This window comes from Mustela nivalis, assembly GCF_964662115.1.
Source record: "Mustela nivalis genome assembly, chromosome: 13".
In the NCBI taxonomy this organism is placed as follows: Eukaryota; Metazoa; Chordata; class Mammalia; order Carnivora; family Mustelidae; genus Mustela; species Mustela nivalis.
This window is the reverse complement of record NC_139032.1, coordinates 82,196,580-82,214,499: the sequence shown is the minus strand read 5'-3', so window position 1 is coordinate 82,214,499 and position 17,920 is coordinate 82,196,580. Positions and strand designations below refer to the sequence as shown.

Below are 17,920 nucleotides of genomic sequence, written 5' to 3'. Positions count from 1 at the left end.
GTGAATGCCCCAGTGATGAGGGTGGAGACAGGAGCAGTCGGGGTGGCTTGGGGAGGGTGGTCCCCACAAACCCCGCCCTCCCCCGCCCACAGGACCGGCTGCAGGACCCTCTGGAGCCACTAGAGGGAGCTCCAGGATAGGCCAGGCTCCCCTCTCCTACCGGTTGTGGGCCTCCTCCCCCTTCCTGGGGGGATAGGACCCACCATGCTGCTCAGATGTGGGCTTTGGGGGTCCTGCTGGGTTAGGGTTACTGGCCCAAGTGCAGCTCTTCACAGAGTTGGACCACCTCGTTCTCCAGCCACTGGGTTTGCCGGGGGCAGAGGGCATTTCTTGAGCTGAGAGCAGGTAGGGGCAGAGGTTGGGGACCGCCAGCAAGCAGCACAGACAACCAGTCCTGCCTTACCTGGCACCTCACCCTTTACTCCCACCAGGAGAGGGGGAGCAACAGGCTCAAGGTCACATCACTGTCAGAGGCGACGCCAGAGCCAGCCAGAACCGCTTTCCGCAGCTGGGGATGGAAATGAACCAGAGCTCCCAAGTCAGAGCAGCTCTTGAATCAGAACCGGGCAAGCAGCCTGGGTGAGCTCCCCTGGCCCTTCCTACAAAAACCTGGGATGGAGGTGAATTTCCTTGAGCCTCCTACCCGGGTGACAGCTCTCCAGACCTGGAGGAGGGAGGCTGGTAGGTTCAAAGGATGGGGCAGAGGGCGGGTTGGCTGCAGCGTTGACCGCTGCTGGGGGGCTGGGGGCGCCATTAGGGAGTCTGGGGGCAGGAGGCTTTAGCAGGCCTCCTCCATCTGAGGCAGTGTGCAGAGAGCTCCACGCCAGGACAGCCTGGTATTTGCAGAGCGTGGCTCCAGCTGCAGAGAGGGGAGAGGCAGGATTACAATTTTTGGAAAAGTGACTGGCCTCTCTACTTGAGTCCAAATGGCACAGTCTTTTACATTTTCATGAAAACAACAAACGAATAACAAATGGAGACCCAGAAAGAAGAAATCCATTTCCTTTTAAATCTGATGGAACGAGCGCATCCAAACCCCAGAGAATGCCCGCAGGATCGTATGGTAATCAGCTGTGACAAAAGGTGCGATCTCAGCGGAAGTCAGAGCAAGCTGCCTGCTCAGTTGAACCTAGAAGCCCGAAGCTGAATCCCTTTCAGCAGTGCTGCTCTGGTTGCCTGAGGTTTAGGTGGGGGGCAGGGACTAAGCCAAGGTCATACAGTGAGGCTGGAACTGGAGCAAAGACTCCCGACTCTTAAGCTTGGGTCTCCTCTCTGTGTACACGCCTACTTGTCTGCACACACTGCACACACACCTACACACACACACATACACATCCCACCCCACACAGGAAATGCTTTCCAAACTCCGATATGCAACAAGATCCCACAAACTCACAGATTTGCTCACACAGACACATGCGTACTTGCCTGGCTAGAAATGCAGGGACATCCACTCGGTACCCCCCAGGGCACCCAGATACACAGACAAGAATATTTGCATTCACACACACAGGTGTTCTTACCCGCAAGTGTCTGATCACGCCAAGTCTAGATACTCACATATATCCAGATACACACGTGCAGATATCTACAGATACAAATGAGATCCAATCCCATCTCTCAGTACACATCTACACACACACCACTCACACAACAGCGCAGACTCCTGAATGTTCACGGACACACTCACACGACCAGCATACTGCACAGTCCCGTGAGGCCCACCAGCCAACACTCGGGGCTAAACAGCCATTTCCTCTGGCTCCCCATCCCCCCTCTCCCCGCCGTGGTGGCACTGAGGTCAGCGAGGAGTGTCCTGGAGACCCTGACTCTGTGGGGGCCTGGGGATCTGAGACGGGCGCAAGCAGGAGCCCAAGGACGCTAGGTTCCTGTGCAACGAGCCCAGGCTGATTCATGCAAGTGCCCAGGCAGCTGGGGGGCCTGGAGCGGTCCCCAGACCCACCCTCGCTCAGCCCCACACTCTCCCCTCCCAATAGGCTTGTGTGCGCCGGTGGGCTCCGGTGTATGTCTTCTTGGGGGGCCGACAGGGGCAAAGTCAAGATGGGTGAGTTCCGCTACTTTGTGGCTTTAGGATTCCTTCTTTCATTCATTCCTCTGCAACTTATTTACATTTGCAAATATAATTCATTTGTGAATCAGGCAAAACAAAGACAAACAAAGGGCAAGGAGCTGAGCTGCACCTGGGCTGTGGGACTGAGCAGTTCACATTCTCCTCTGAGCCTCGGTTTCCTTCATCTGAGAAATAGGGACCCCTGGAGCTCCCAGACCCCCTGTTGGGTTTGTTGTTAGAATCAGATTTGATGATGGATGTGGCAGTGCCTTCAGAGGGAAAGGGAAAAATTTTTTTAAATTATTTTATTTATTTATTTGATAGACAGAGATCACAAGTAGGCAGAGAGGCAGGCAGAGAAAGAAGGGAAGCAGGCTCCCTGCCGAGCAGAGAGCCCGATGCCGGGCTTGATCCCAGGACCCTGGGATCATGACCTGAGCCAAAGGCAGAGACTTTAACCCACCGAGCCACCCAGGCACCCTGGAAAGGGAAATTTTGAGTAAAATAAGAGTCAGACCTTTCTTCGGCACAATCTGTGGGCCAGATCCGTGGTATGGGAATGTGGACAGGTGTGTGGGCCATGGAGTCAGAAGCCGGGCTGGGTTCTAATCACTGCTTGGTCGAGACTGGCTGTGTGAGCTTGAACAAGTTACTTAACCTCTCTGAGCTTCTACTTTCTCATCTGTAATTATGAGTAGAAGCCCCACTGTATGCACGTGCTGTGGGATAGCACACCGAGAAGCTCAGGGCCCACTTCAGAGCAGGTGTGCAAGCCAGGTAGTCCCATTATTGCCTCTAAGCTTCCAGGCATTCATTCACCAAACACTTGCTGAGCAGCTACTAGGAACTGCCATGATTCTAAGGGCTCTCCAAATTCTGACTCATTTAATCCTTCTAACAACTCTGCTGTGGTCCCTGTCTTACACTCGAGGGAACTGAGGCACGGAGAGGTCCCATCACTTGTTCGAGGTCATGCAGCAGCTAGAAGCCAGAGTTGGAATTGGAAGCCAGGCCTGTCGGCCTCCCTAAACCCATCTAGAAGACGTGCACTTCCCCTCTTAGGGTTCAAAGTCCTCCCCTCTCCCCAGGAGCAGACCCTGTTAAATAAATCATCCAGTAACGGTTTCTAATTCCCAGACTTGGTTGCAAATGAATTATTCACATTGTAGGGCCTGCGAACGGCTGGCTGGGCCTCATTACCCAAGAAGGGCTGCCCGCCCGCAAGATGCCACTCCCTCCCCTGGGCATGGGTCCTGGTGGGCCAGCCAGAGGCTGCCGGAGTTGGCGGGTGCCGGGGCTGCTCCGGGAACTGGGAGGAGGCACTTTCCTCCTCCCATTCCCAGCCTTTGCTTTCTAATAAGCTCACAGCCTGCCATTGTCAAGAGAACATGAGCTCTGGACTCAGCCAGGCCTGGGTTCCAATCCTGGCTCTGCTCTGAGCAGCTGTGTGACCTCAGGTAGGTCGCTTACCCTCTCTGAGTCTCTTGGGAGGCTGACTGGCCCAGCCTACTTCACACTTTCTCTTCTTCCTCCATTTGTGGGCTGAGGCTTGTGCTGCCCAGCCAGGCCCTGTGCTGGAAGCTGGGGACAAAGATCCTGTCCTGGGGGGGACACTCAGTCTCAGGGTCTTTTATCTTCTACTTCCAGCATCTGGCTAAAACCCATGCCTGAGCCAGAGCCCACGGGCTGGTTGTAGGGGATACTGGGTGTTACAGAGCCCCCCTTCGGGGCCAGGTACCCACCCCAGCGCTGGGAATATTGACCGCTGATGGCTTCTAGGCTATGCCCACTGCCACGGGGCAGCAGGACCTGACCGGTGCAGAGGGGCAGATGCCCAGCACCCTTTCCTCACCTGGAACAACCCCAAGGGTCTCACAGCCCCAGGGACCCCTGCAGGGGCCTTATCCACAGCCTCACTGCAGCTTAGGCTCTCCCCCTGCCCACTCCTGCCTCCCTGGCTCCTTCAGGTATACCATTCGAGGGCATGCCCCAACCAGCCTGTGTGTGGTCCTCCAGCTCGGCACGTTTCTAGGAAGCCCATTTAACATACTTGTCACAGACAAGGCCCAGTCTCATCAGTAAAGGAGACCTGTGCAGGTCCCTAGTACTTAATACTGCTTACAGACTGAGCCTACCCCCAGTCCGAGCTGCCCCAGTCCGAGCCCTGCTCCTCCTCCCAGGCTGAGCCCAGTTATCATATGGGAGGCAGACCTAGAGGCTAATCAGTGGAAGGTAGAAGGGGGTTGGAGTTATCATATGGGAGGCAGACCTAGAGGCTAATCAGTGGAAGGTAGAAGGGGGTTGGAGTCTGGCTTAGCGGGAGAACAGGACCGAAGCCAACCTCATTGGAGAAGATGAACTGATGACCCAGAGCGGCCAGGAGGTCAAGGTCACAGACTCACTTCACAGGGAGGTCTTTTTCGAAAGCAGCTGAACAGGATCTTCTTTATGGAAAAACTAAGTTTGAACCAAGAATGATAAGATTAGTCATAATAGTTGCCATTTCTCGAGCACGGAGGACGTCCGGGCACCGTGCCGTGGGATCGGCTTCATGCCCTTTCTGTCTCCTCAGAACAACCTCATGGGGTTCTCTTCTCTCCCATTTTACAGATGAGGAAGCCGAGGTTCCCAGGGCTGAAATGACTTGTGCCTCAGCCGTGGCAGAACCAGCATTCGAACCCTGGGCCATTCTGTGCTTCTGCAGGATCTAGACTCAAGCACACTCCAGTGTCCTGAAGAAAGGCACCTAAAGAGCTTCCAGGCCCCGGGGATCACCTGAATTAGCTGTTTGCCAAGGGCCTGTGACAGCCCAGGGCAGCAGGGGAGTCAGGAGAAGAGCGGTGAGTCCGTGAGTACGTCCCTGTGACCCAGTCCCAGTTCCAGGCGGGCCACTCTTCCTGTCAGGGCCCTCCAGTTCGTATATTGGATCCCAACCCCCATCTGTGTGCCCCAAAAGAGGAAACTGTGGCTCAGAGAGAGCATACGGCTTGTTCAGGCTTGCAGAGCGGAGACTCAAGAATTCCTGACACTTGGTCTCCTGTCCTCGGCTCAGCGTGTGGAAGAACGGAGGCCACTGCTCACCGATCGAAGATTCAGATGTGGAAACCCAGCCCCCAGTGTGATGGGTATTTGGAAGTGGGCCTTTGGGAGGCGAGCAGATCGTAAGAGCGGAGGCCTCGTGAATGGAACGAATGCCGTTTAGGAAGGAGACCCCAGAGAGATCCTCGGCCCCTTCTGCCCTGTGAAGGTATAGCAAAAAGACCAGTGTCTGTGAAGCAGGAAGGGGCTCTCGCCAGACACTGCATCAGCTAGAACATCGATCTCCGACTTACCCGCCTCCAGAACTGTGAGAAATAAATTTCTGCTGTTTATACCCAGTCTGTGGCATTTTGGTACAGCAGCCCGAATGGAAACAAAGGCAGCCCCTTCCCCCATCTGTTCCGCACAGTTGATCATCCTCCCCTCCGTCCATGCAAACCTCCGTCCATGCAAACCTCCGTCCATGCACAGATCCATGCCTGCTTCCTTCCACGTGTTCGTCTCCCTGTGCGTCCACGCATGTCTCCATCCACAGCTGTGTGGTAAGCATCTCTGCGCACCGGGTCTGGGCTGGGTGTTAGGGACAGAGCAGGCACTGCCTACGCTTGCCGGAGAGCCACGTGTTAAACAAACAGCCCACAAAGCCCAAGTGCATAACATTGTGCAAAGTGCTGGGAAGAGGCAGCTCGGGAGGCCTTGAGTGGGTGTAACAAGGACCGTCTCTCTCAGGAGTCTTCTCTGGGCCCCAGGGAGCTGGTGGGCAAGACACCCGCTGAGACAGCCCCATGGGCTGGGCCTCGGGGGACAAAAGCTAGGAGAAAACCATGAACAATGCCCTAGTGGAGCCAACTGGCTTGGCGAGGCCACAGCCAGCCCACCGGGCCCTTCCAGCTGATGGGCTGCCTTGGCTGCAGCCGGAGGTAAGTCAGGAGGTAAGTGGGGTGGGAGGGGGGCCTTTGTAACTCTCCCTCCAGATTTGCCTTGTGAGCCATCCCAGCTGGAGCCTACAGCATCCAAGAACTGTATCAGAGCTTTAGGAAACACAAGAGAAGTTATTTCAGGAGAAGGGAACAGCATGAGCATACGTGTGGAGGTGGGGATAGTAGACAGACACAGGAAGGTAGAGCGAGGAGAGAAAGGGGAGGAGAAACTGAGTCCTGGTCGCCAGGGACTTCACCAGCACGCTGGGGGCTCAGCTCCCCCTATACACCAGGGGCAAGAATTGCTTTTGAAGGCTAACTGGGCCCCCAAAGAGGGCTACGTGGGATCCCCATTTCATTCTCATTTCATTTCAATTTCATTTCATTCAGTAAGAGCCTTACTGCTGACCCATTTTACAGACAGAATAACCAAGGTCAGGAGAGGAGGGATCTGTCACCTGAGAGGACAGAATTAGCAGGTTAAAGGGTCAGAATGAATTCTTAACACTCCCCCACTGTGCTCAGCAAACAAGGGGAGGAAATCTGGACGCTTCAGGGGCAGTGCCCAGGCTGCTCTGCCGGGGTCTCGTCTGTCCCGCCCACCAAACTGAGAGTTTATCTCCGTCACCGCATGATACTAGGTACAGAGTTGATGCTCAGAAAATTCCATGAATATAAGAACCATCCGAAGAGCAGACACTCATAAACCGTGGGCTCTGCCACCACCACGCTGTGGCCATACTGTTATCATGCCCATTTCACAGGTTGGGAAACTGAGACCCAGCTAGTGAGTGGGAAGGCCTTGATCCACTGGACAGCAAGTATATAACTCAATCAGCAAACTCACTGATAAGATGAGTAATGACCAGTAAATGGATGAGAGCAAAGGAGAGTAAATAAAGGGTGTGGGGTTGAAGGAGGGACAGAGGGAGCCAAGGTGAGATGTGGATCTCGGCAGAGTGCGGGAGAGGGGAAAGTCATTACACTTGTCTCACCTCCAACTCTCAGGAAAAGGGCTTTTCCTCCTCCCAGGGCGGCTTGACTTCTAGCCAGGCTGTTGCCTAGCAACAGGGCCCTCACCCTGGCCCCGCCCCCCTTGAGCTGGCCAGAGCTGGGCACCTGCAGCCAGCCGGGAACAGGGACCCTGGGCTCTCAGGCTGGAGGGAAGAAGGCCAGGGCCAGAGAGGCGGGCCCGGCTGGGCTCCAGCCCTGAGAAAGGAGCCCCAAGACCTGCCTGGGGGAGGGGCTGCTTGGACCAGCCGTTTCTCCCGAAGGCTGTCTGCAGGGCACGGGGGAGTGGAGGCGCTTGCAGCTGCGCAGAGCAGGGGCCACGGGGCCCTGGGTTGGAGAAGATCTTGGATGAGTCACTTTCCTTCCTCAATCCCTTTCCTCATCAGTAGAAGGGAGCGCATGCCCCCTTGCCAGGGGGTCCTTGTGGGGATAGAGTGGGCCCAGGGGACTCTACTTGCGGAACGTGCAGGCTGCTTCTAGAGGAGAAAGATCTGGGGCAAAGGCCTCTCACAGTCCCCTCTAAGAGGGGACATCATGCCCTGGGTGGGAGCACGAGGCCTAGAGGGCTCCCCAAGGAGGTGGCGATGGGACTTCTCTAAGTGGGGTGGCTGGGGAGGAGGAGAATGGGCAGAGGAAGCCAACGTCCGTTCAACGGCCCAGAGGCCGGAGATCAGTGCCCACATAGCAACAGTGACACTGCCTCCTGCCCGACCCGTTTACATTCAGTCCCCAGTGCAGCTCCGGCGGTGGGCAGCTGTGCTCCCATCTCGTACGAAGTGAGATGTTGGCTCGGAAAGGTACAGAGACTTGCACACAGTCACACAGCTGGCGGGTGGCAGAGCCACGTCCAGCTCCGTTTCCCCCGCTCAGATTGGGGGAGCAAAGAGCAAATGGTATTTGGCAAAAAAATGTCACGGTGGAGTCTGCAGGGGCCCCTCCCGGCACTGCCGGGGGGTATGGGCTTGGTGCAGAGGGCACTGGGGAGCCACTGATGGTTTCTGAGCTGGGAGAGAGATGCCCCAGGCTGGGTCCCCAGGTCCCTAGGTGCTGTCCCGGGGACATCTGTCTCCGCCTCCCACACCTGCCACCCTCTGCCTCCAGCCACCCCCGCCGCTTCTCAACCACACCGAGAAACCATGTGTGACGGAGGAGAATGTAAAAATATATATATGTAACTGAAAAACAACGTGCTGACAGAACACAGCTATAAATACTCTGACGGGTGCAGAACCATTCCTCGGATCCTGCTTCCTGCCGCCTGGGGAGCGGGGACACGGGGCCTGGCAGGTGGGGTGGGAACTCGGGAGGAAAGGAAAGGGGGCAACCACTTGTGGACCGACTTTGTACCAAAAGCTTTACAAGCAGCATGTCTCTACGTCTTCCCAAAAACCCTCTCAGAGAATCGCTACTGTCAGTTGTCTCCAGTTCGCAAGTAAGGAAGCTCAGATTCAGGGAGGGAAGTCATCCGGTCAAGGTCACACAGCAAGGAGGCAGTGGAGCTGGGCCTCTCGCAAGCCCTGCAGAGGGGCCGCCGCCATCCAAAGAACAGCAAGTGCGCTCCGGCTCTGCTTTCCTTCCTCATTGTCTGGGGACAGAGAGAGCTTCAGGCTTCCAGACCCTGCTCTGCTTCCATGCCTTTCAGGGCTCCCCAGTGCCCTCCAGATAAAGACCAAACTCAGTGAGGCCCTTAAGACCCCTGTGCTCTCGCCTCTGGCTGCCCCCTGAGCCCACCTCCCACCATGTTCCGATCTCTGAGACACAGAGCCCTTCCGTTGGGACCTCTTCAGGACCAAGTGCTCTTGGCCTCCGTAACTACTGTTCCCTTTGCCAGGCATGCTATTCCCCTCTCCTTACTTCCACCTACACTGGGCCTCAGCTTTTAAGTGCCACTTCTTCCCAGGCCTCCAGCGCCGCTCAGGCCCCCCTCTGCGTTCCCTGCAAACGCTGAGGCTCGGCTGTAACCGCGTGGGTCATTACGGGTGGTGGGCCACCGCTGGCCAGGGCAGCCCCAGGGCCGGCTGCCAGCCGCGGGGCCACCCACTGGGTGCCCCCGAGTGCTTGGCTGCTCGGGGGGCGGGCTGGCTGTGCCACCTAACTGCTCCTCTCCTGTGCATGGGTGGGGCCGGGTGATGACCGCACCAGGTAAAGCGGCTTTCAGGCTGTCCGAGACACCCCAGGGTGGTGAGAGACGGAGCTGGAAGCGGTGCTGACTCCAGGCTCCCCGGGGAGAAGGAAGGGAAAGGAGGAGAAAGAGAAGCAAAGGGGCTCCCAGGGCCCCCGCCAAGGGCACCAGACACCCACGGAGGAGTAAGCTGGCCCCACCTCCAAGACCCTCCCTGGACTGGGACGAGCCTTCCGCCCGGGGTCCGAACCTGTGTGCAATCCTGCGTGCGCCTCCAGCCGGCCTGTGGCACAGAGGTAAGGCTGCAGGCGGTTACCTGGTTCGTCCCCAGACCTTCCGCGTAGACCAGTGCCGTTCCCTGCAAGTAAAGTGTGAGCCACCTATGGCATTTTTACTTTTCATTTTCTAGTAGCCACTTTAAAGAAAAAAAAAAAAAGCAGCAGCTGAAGTTAATTTTAATGTTTTATTTGGCCCCAATATCATCTCATGTAATCCAGATAAAAAAAAAATCATTGAGATTTTTAAAAACTTTTTATTCTTACTGAGTGTTCAAAAATCCCATGTGTCTCATGTATGTAAAACACATCTTGGTTTGGACTAGACACATTTCAGGTGCTACTGTATTGGGCAGCAGCGTTCCAGACTATACTGTGATGAGAGCCAGGACCACGCTTGTATCCACCATTAGCTCCAGGGTTCAGCCTGTGAGGGAGACTCAGGGCGTGTTTGTTGAATGACTGGCTGAGCGACTAGAGGAAGGGAAGAATGAATGCATGAATGAACAAATGATCTAAGACGTTAGATCAAAAGCTAGATTCCCAGCCCAGGCCATGGGAAGAGCCTAGAAATAAATTCTCATTCCACTTCAGCCTTTAAGTCTTTGCCCAACCAGAACTGAGCCCTCAGTTGGGGCCTCAGTTTCCCCATCTGTACAATAGATTGTGGGGTTGGACTGCATGACGTTTCCAGGCTCTCACTGGAGGTTGCCAAGGGCAGCCTGCCCTCCTGTCTGCGGCTCCCTTCTCTAAGTCAGGCCCCGAGGGAAGTCCCCCATGCCCCAACTGCCCCATTCTCCCCTCTCCTGGGTGTGAGACAGGAGGTCTCCACGGAGACCTCCAGGTGACCTTCTGTGCCGGGCGCCAGAGGACTCCTCCACACAACAGCCAGCCATGGCACAGGGAACAAAGCCAAGGTGTATCCCCAGGCTTGGCCCTCCTCCTTGGTCACCTCCGGATCTCACATTTGTTCCAAACTCGGAAGACAGCGGGGGAGAGCCTGTCCCTTTGATTCTATAGAGGATGAAAAGGGAGGGCCAAGAGAAATGTCAAGTCCAGTCCAAGGCCACACAGTGAGCAGGGCAGAACCCGGCCTCTGCTTTCCTCACCCAAAAAATGGGTGCAAAACCTGCCTCCCTACCCCTCAAACATCAATGCCTCAAATCCAGGTTCTGCTGCTAACAGCCCTGTGACCTCGGGCACCAGGCCTTACCTCGCTGTGCTGATTTGTAAGTAGAGATGGTAACAATACCAGCGTCATCGGTTGCTGTGCCCGTGAAATGTGTTCACCTACGTAAAGCGCTTCTGCAAGTGATAGATATTATTATTAGCCTTCACTAGGGAGCTATTCTGCCATTCAGATGAAGCAAGGGGTGTGACTGGGGTTTATACACCGTAAAGTCCTCTCTTGAGAGGCAAGCGTTTTTTTTTTTTGTTTTGTTTTGTTTTGTTTTGTTGGCTGCAAAGGAGGTTGCAAACTGTAAGATGCATTGTGACTTGCAAAGTGTTTTGTAAATGTTGCCGCATTAAGGAGGCTATTGTAGATTATTAGCTTTTTATAACCTGAAAGGCACTTCAAAATCATAAATCACTTCAGAAACCAGAGACCGTAGAGCTCTTTCTTTTTTTTTTTTTTTTTTAGCTCTTTCTAAGGGCTTTCTAGACTGTCGAGTGCTGTGCAAGTCTGAAACAAGTGGCCTTTCACAGCCACGGGCAAGAAGCAGGGTGGGAGTGGGCAGAGAAAGGACGAGAAGCAGAGGATCGAAACTGCAGCCCGTTTCCCCGCTGGTCACGGCACCGTCGCCGCCCATGCCCGCCGGTGCGGAGAAATTCCAGAGTATCTGCAGATTCCTGAGCTTCTGCTCTGAGGCCAGGGAGGCCTGCCGGCAGTGCTGACTCAGCCCAACGGGATGAGTTAAGCAGGAATCAGCCCCATCTTCCTTGCACTTAGGCCTTATCTTTTTAATTTTTTTTTTCTACCACAAAGGCAATAAACCTGACACCATTTAAAGATTTCCCTGTGGGTTTGGGGAGGTGGTGAGCTCCCAGGCTGCGTGATGACCTTGACTTGGGCCTGCTCTGGAGACCCAGCCCGGAGCTCCTGCTGCCCCTGGGTTGACAGGATGGCAGGGGTTCAAGGGCTAGAGGCAGATAGTGCAAAGGCTCCGGTCTGTGAATTTGCCCTCCGGGGTGGGCAGCGAGGGGGGTTCCAATCCTAACTCTGCCTGGTACTTTTTCACCTATGACCTTGGGCCAGTTCCCTTAGGCTGAGTCAGGAGTCCTTCAGCTCTCACAGATTGATAATGCCCATTTGCTTGTAGGCATTAGGTGGCCTAGTGTGCCTGCAAATTCTGTCCCTTCTGGCTCTCCATAGGCCCGGGAGCCTTCCAGTCGGGGAGAAACGGAAGGTGAGGCAGCTTCTAGAGCTTTGGGGTTATGAGCATGGGATTTCAAGTCCTAAAGACCTGGATTCAGATCCTGGCTCGGTGAGATACAGCTGTGTGTCTTTAGGTGAGTCACATGCCCTCTCTGAGCCGCCCTTTCCTCAGCTGTAAAATGGGCCCAGTAATAGTCATTATCTTGCAAAAAACTGGTGAGGATTTGGAGACGTGTCTATGGCACATGTGGCATAAAATCTGACACTTAAGAAGTCACTGATAGTATCTTCGATCTGCCACGCCCTGACCCATTCTGAGGGCCCCGTTGTGCCTTCTGACGCCATGCAATCCCCCTTCCTGGGCCTCTCCACATTTGCAGCTACTCGATAAAAAGCCTGCCTTACCATGTGACCCAGAGGACAGCTGGGGTCCTGGGCCATCTCCATCCAGCTCGAGCCGCGCCCCACCCCCACTGGAGTTTCTGCAGAAACGTTTTCTCCAGCCCTGTCTCCTTGTGGCCCCTGGGCTGTGTGATGTGGACCCCAAAGTGGAAACTCCTCTGAGCTCCTTACACAAGCCATGTGTGAGCAAAGCGCCTTGGCTGTAGATGTCACAGACAAAGGAGGGTCTGCTGGAATCTGCTCCAGAATCATCTTCCTGCCCTCAGAGCTCATCCCAGGCTTCCCCCCACCGCTGGCATCTGCCTCTTTCCCTCGCCTAACTTTTAGAAGCAAGACATCGACATTTTTCCTTTTGCCTCGTGCAGCATACCTCATTTTTTTCTGAACAAAGCCAGACTCTTCCCAGGGTTGTGATGAAGGCAAGTTGTCTTCATCTAGTTGCATCCCTGGGTCGGTGTGACATTTCAGAGCCAGGACTGTGTCCCTGTTCACTCTTCTATGCCCAGCCCCCAGCCCAGGATCCGGGCCCCAGAAGCGGCTGGGAAGTCCGTGGTGAGTGAAGGTACAGGTGAGTAGACGGCGCGGGGGGGGGGGGTGCTACTGGGGCAGGGGGACCTGAGAAGCTGTCTTCTGGTTGTCAGTGACCCTCTGGTCTTGGAGGTCAGTTCCGTGGCAAAGGGACTAATTCAGGAAGAGGCTGAAGCTGATGTGTGTCTGTCTCAGGCTCCAGAAACGACCGAGTACTAACACGTTCTTGGCTCCTTTGAGGGCCACGTGAACTTTAACACTTGGGGGTCCTTCTTAGGGTCTGACACCATCAATGACTGCCTCCCTGGAGAGTTAGCAAGGGCAGGGCAGTGGTTCTCAGGACGGGCTCACCTCAGACTCCCCTGGAAAGTATCGAACCCTAGAACCACACAGGCCTCATACCTCCTCCCTCAAGATCCATTCAAACGTCCGATGTAGCATCTGATTATGATTTGTTGAAAACCCTAGTGGATGCCGATATACACCCCTGAGCCAGAGAAAGGGACTGGTTTTTTTTGGTTTTAGGTTTTTGGGTTTTTTTAACTAATGTGTCTGTGCTGCCGGTGGGGTTTCCACATGAGGCCCTCTGAGGCGGTCTATAGGCTGGGAGTCTAGGCATAGGGCCTGGCTGGATGGTAGAAAGGAAGGTGTGTGGGCTTGGAAGGCCCTGGAGACCTGGGTTTGAATCCCTGTCTTGAGACGTCCCAGCTCTATGGTCTTGGGTAAGTTGCTTCATCCGTCTGTAGGTCGTCTCCTCCCCCGTGGACTGGCGATCAGAATTCCTACTGCATGGGGCTGCTGGGGTCCATCCCCTGGCCCGGGGTCCAGCCTAGAGTCGGTGCTCCCCAAAGTATGGTTCTGTTGCCTTCCTGAGCAAGCTGCACAGTGGGAGGGGAGGTCACTGGCCCGGAAGAAAGTTCTAGTTCTGGCCCATCGTGATGTGCAGTCTTGGCCAAGCCACTCCCATCTCTAAGCCTCCGTGTCCCCATTCAGCTCCAACCTGGGAGACAGTTAAGGGCTGACCTATACGGGGGTGGACGGACCTGTTTCAGCCAATTCTTGTGGGCAGGTCACTCAGCCTCCCTGAACCTCAGTTTCCTCCTCTGTAAAAATAGACATCCAGCGGTGTGCACATCTCATCACGACTCTGTTTAGTCATGTCACGTCGCTAGCTTGAAATGGGCCACAGTGGGAGTGGCAACACCAAACAAGTTAGCAAACGTTATAAATCAGATTCTCCCCATCTCCCCTTCCATGTCCCCCCCACCCCCGACAGTCAGTTTATCAATACGCCAGCCACCGGGACTCAAGTAAGAAAACTTTCATCGTGGTTGTTGGGAGATTCAGAGAACTATTGCCTATTAAAATTTAGCACAGCACCTGGACTTAGCACAGCACCTGGGACTTAGCACAGCACCCAGGCACTAATATGCACTAGTTAAACACACTTAACATTTATTGGCCACCACTTTGTCTCTGACCTGGTGTACAGTGATCACACCTGTCATCTCATATAGCTTTAAGAACCCTGGGAAACTTCTAGAAGAGGAAATTCAGGCTCAGACAGGCTTGCTGACTTCAAATGCAATTAAATTTTGCGGGTGTATTATATGTCAAGTTTATTTTTATATACCTATCTCTGTTCAGGCTTGCAACCCCCTTTTCCTCACTCCAGTTGAGGAATCAAAGGCCCCGAGTGGGCAAGTGACCCGTCCCAGCTCCCACGTTGAGCGCGGGGCCGTGTCGTTGGTGTTGAACCTGCGTGTGCTGGCCTCCACTCCCGCCAGACTCCCTCCCCACCACGTCCAGCCGCATCCTCTCCTGGATCAAGGCAGGCTTTGCTGATCTGATCTCTCTGGCGCGCTCCAGCTCTGACATCCTCAGTATTTAAATCAGCACATGAATATTTCACAAGCATCCCCGGCGAAAATAACCCCCCGCCTGGTTATGTCAGGCCGAGGCCCCAGTCGCTGCCGGGCGCTCGGGCTATTTGCGAGGCCTGCAATTCTGCGAGGCCTCCCGGCAGCAGCCAAGGAATCGATAGCCTTTAAATAAGTAATTAGAAGAGCTGAAGATGTCGGCACAGCCAGGAGTGAGCAGGGGAATATAAACTCATAACTCTCCCAGGCTCACTGCGGAGGGCCGCGTTCTGTTTCTTGGTTAGGAGATGTGGCGGGGCCTGGGGTAGGCTGAGAGGTGGGGGAAGTGCAGGGAGGGGGAAGATGTACACACCCGACTTGGTGTTTGCTGAGCCTCCTCCATGTGCCAGGCTTTCTCTCATCATTGCCATCCCTAATGTTCTCCTAAAGACGTTGAGGCTCAGAGAGGGGCAGTCAGTTGCCCAGGGCTACACAGCCAGGAAGTGGCAGAGGCTGTAGGCCTGTCTGACTTCAGCACGCAGTTTCTCAGCTTGGGCATTAGTGACATCTTGTTGGTCGGGTGCTTCTTTGGTTTGGGGGTGGAGGACTGTCCTGGTCATTGTAGGACATTTTCGCCCTTGTCTCTACCCTCTAGAGGCTGGTAGCATGTCCTCCCCACTCGTGATGACCAAAAGTGCCTCTGGATGTTGCCAGATGTCCCCTGGGCTGGGGGCTGGGACAAAATTACCCGGAGTGGCGGGGCTGTTTACTGAGCCATTCCTTCTCTCTGCTGCTGGTGGCTTTTAGGATAAGGATCAAAATCTCTCTCTGACCTAGAGAGATAGCTCTAGAACCAAAGCTGGCCAGGTGAGAACACACCTGCTGTGTGACCTTGGCCAAGTTCTCAAGCTCTCTGTTCCCCATTTGCCCTATCTGTAAAATGAGGGCCCCCTCCCTAGAAGGTTATCATGAGGTTTAAATGAGTTAAGCATACGCAAAGCATTTAGAGCAGTGCCTGGCCCCCACAGTCCAAGGAGCCGTGAGACCAAGTCCCAGCCCGAGTCTGCAGCTTCACTGGTACTATTCCTCCCCTAAGAATGGAGAGAAGGACCCTAGGCAGGAGCTGGGAAGAAATCATCCCTGACAGCTTCTGCTGTTTCCACCCGCTTCCCCCTCCCACCAGCCCTGAAGCCGGAGAAGCAGCAGCAAGGACAGCCACATAGTCCCACAGGACCACAAGGTGCTAAGAACAGAAGCTGCCACTTCCTCTCCCCTGCGGTGCTGGCTGTGGGGAGAGAGGAGTGCGGAGGGGCCTTACCCGATTTACAACAGCATCCGATTAAAATACAATCCCTTTTATTATCCAGGAAGCCATAAAAATACATATAAACAAACACGTTTTATCCCTGGAGTTGGTCATCGCATTTTACTGGTTGATGGCGTGTGTTTTCATCTGCTGACGTCTGTTAGAAACAAGGTTCCAGAAGGCTGTCCTCATTTGGGTACTTGGGAGAAGCCGTTTCCGGGAAGGCACTGCAAGGCACCCTTGCAGAAACAGCCCCCAGCTGGCCACAGAAATCCTCCCCGCCACCCCAAGAAGGTCCCTAGAGATTACCTGGTCTAGCCTTGTCCTAGTGGAGGAATCCGAGGCCCAGGACACATAGTGCTTAGTCCAGGAGCCCTGAGCAGCTTGGTTCAGCAACTGTTTTCTGAGTGTATTAGTGCCCCCCAGGTGCTGTGATAGATAGGCCCCCGACCTCAGTGACACAGTGGAATTGTCTTTCTCGCTCACATGGCCGGTGTTCTGGAGATGAGCCCTCTCCACGGTGACTCGGGGACCCAGGCCCTTTCCTCGTGGCTGCAGCCTTCCCGAGGGCCTCAGAATCGTCTGCTTTCTGCTGGATGGGGAAAGGATTCAGAGGATGGCAGGTCTTTATGGATTTTTACCGAGGTTTTTCTAGGTCAGGCTGGGGAGTGGCCCATGTTGCTTCTGTGCACGTTCCACGGGCCCGTTCTAGAGTCACATTCCAGACTGAGCTGCACGGGGGGTTGGGAGAGGTAGCCTGGCTGTGGGCTCTGGAGGAAGAAGAGACAGGCTGGTGAGCAGCTAGCTGACAGGGTCTCAGGGTCTGGCTCTGGGCTGGAAGCTGCCTGGGTGGGGATGACTAAGAAGGCCAACCTGCTCTCTCTCGGGGCTCATAGCTAGTGGGGAAGGGGAGCAGCAGGTGCAGCTGGCTGATGGTCCCAGCTTGAAATTCAGAATGAGGGCTTGTCTTTTTGAGCCCCCCTCCCATTGACCCCTGGAAGCCCATTTACTTCTCTCCAGAGAGACCCCCCCCTCTCCCCCAGATGCCACGATAAATCCAAGACTCCTGGGGTCCTTGGCAGTTTGGCCCCAAAGGAGTCAGCAATCTTTGCTTCTAAAAGGTTGCAGAGGGGGCCCCTGGGTGGCTCAGTCGATTGAGCACCAGAGTCTTAATCTCAGGATCTTGAGTTTAAGCCCTGTGATGGGCTCCACGTGGGGTGTGGAGCCTATTTTTAAAAAGAGAGAGAGAGAAAAGTTTGCAGAGAAGACCCTGGAAGGCCCGGTTCACTTCCTGAAAGGCCCTATTCTCTGTAGTATTTCCTTCTCGGGGGAGAAAGAGGGGCCTCCCTCCCCAGGAGTACCTGTCACTTCACACTGCCACCTGCCTAGGCTCTCACCAGAACAGGTCTGGAGACATGATGTGGCTTCTCAGTGTACCTGCCCACGGGCGCGCTCGCGTGGACACACGCGGCCCTCAGAACTGACCATCGCAGACAACTGCCGCTTGGGTCGGCTGGTATCTACTGGGGGGATCCCGAGACAGGAGAGGACCTCCCGCTGCAGAAGCTGATTGGGACAGATAGCCTGTGCCCCCAGCAACTTGACGTCATGCACGCGGCCCGAAGCTGTGGTCCAGGGGACACGTCCTCCCAGGACTCTGAATCTTTAGGGTGACCCAGGCACAGGGCCAGTTGGGTTTGAAAGGCCACTGTAGCAGAATGACATCCAGCGACGTGTGATGCATCGTCTCTGTGGCCCGTGGTGCCAGCAGGAGCCTCAGTGACCGTTGGCAGTTGGCCCCATGGGCCGGGCCTGAACTCTGGGTTCCTGTCAAGCCTGTTTCTTCAGTCCCCGTCGATCGCATGCAGCACTTCACACTTTTCCAGACAACTGCTCTGGCTAAACCAGAGCCAGTCTTCAGTAAGGACAGCCGAGGACCCTCCTTCTGTAGCCCGGGCAGCACCCGGACCTCCACCCCACTCCCTGCCAGACCCACCCGGGGGCCATCCC

At 55.1% G+C, this 17,920-nt stretch overlaps 1 long non-coding RNA gene across 1 annotated transcript in view; it reads left to right on the top strand.

Moving 5' to 3' along the window:
• Positions 1-5,675: 5,675 nt before the first annotated feature.
• LOC309846542 overlaps positions 5,676-17,920 on the top strand; it is a 34,031-nt gene continuing 21,786 nt past the window's right edge. Inside the window, exon 1 of the long non-coding RNA XR_014301987.1 lies at positions 5,676-6,030. This is a non-coding gene — a long non-coding RNA (uncharacterized lncRNA). The remainder of the gene's footprint in view (positions 6,031-17,920) is intronic.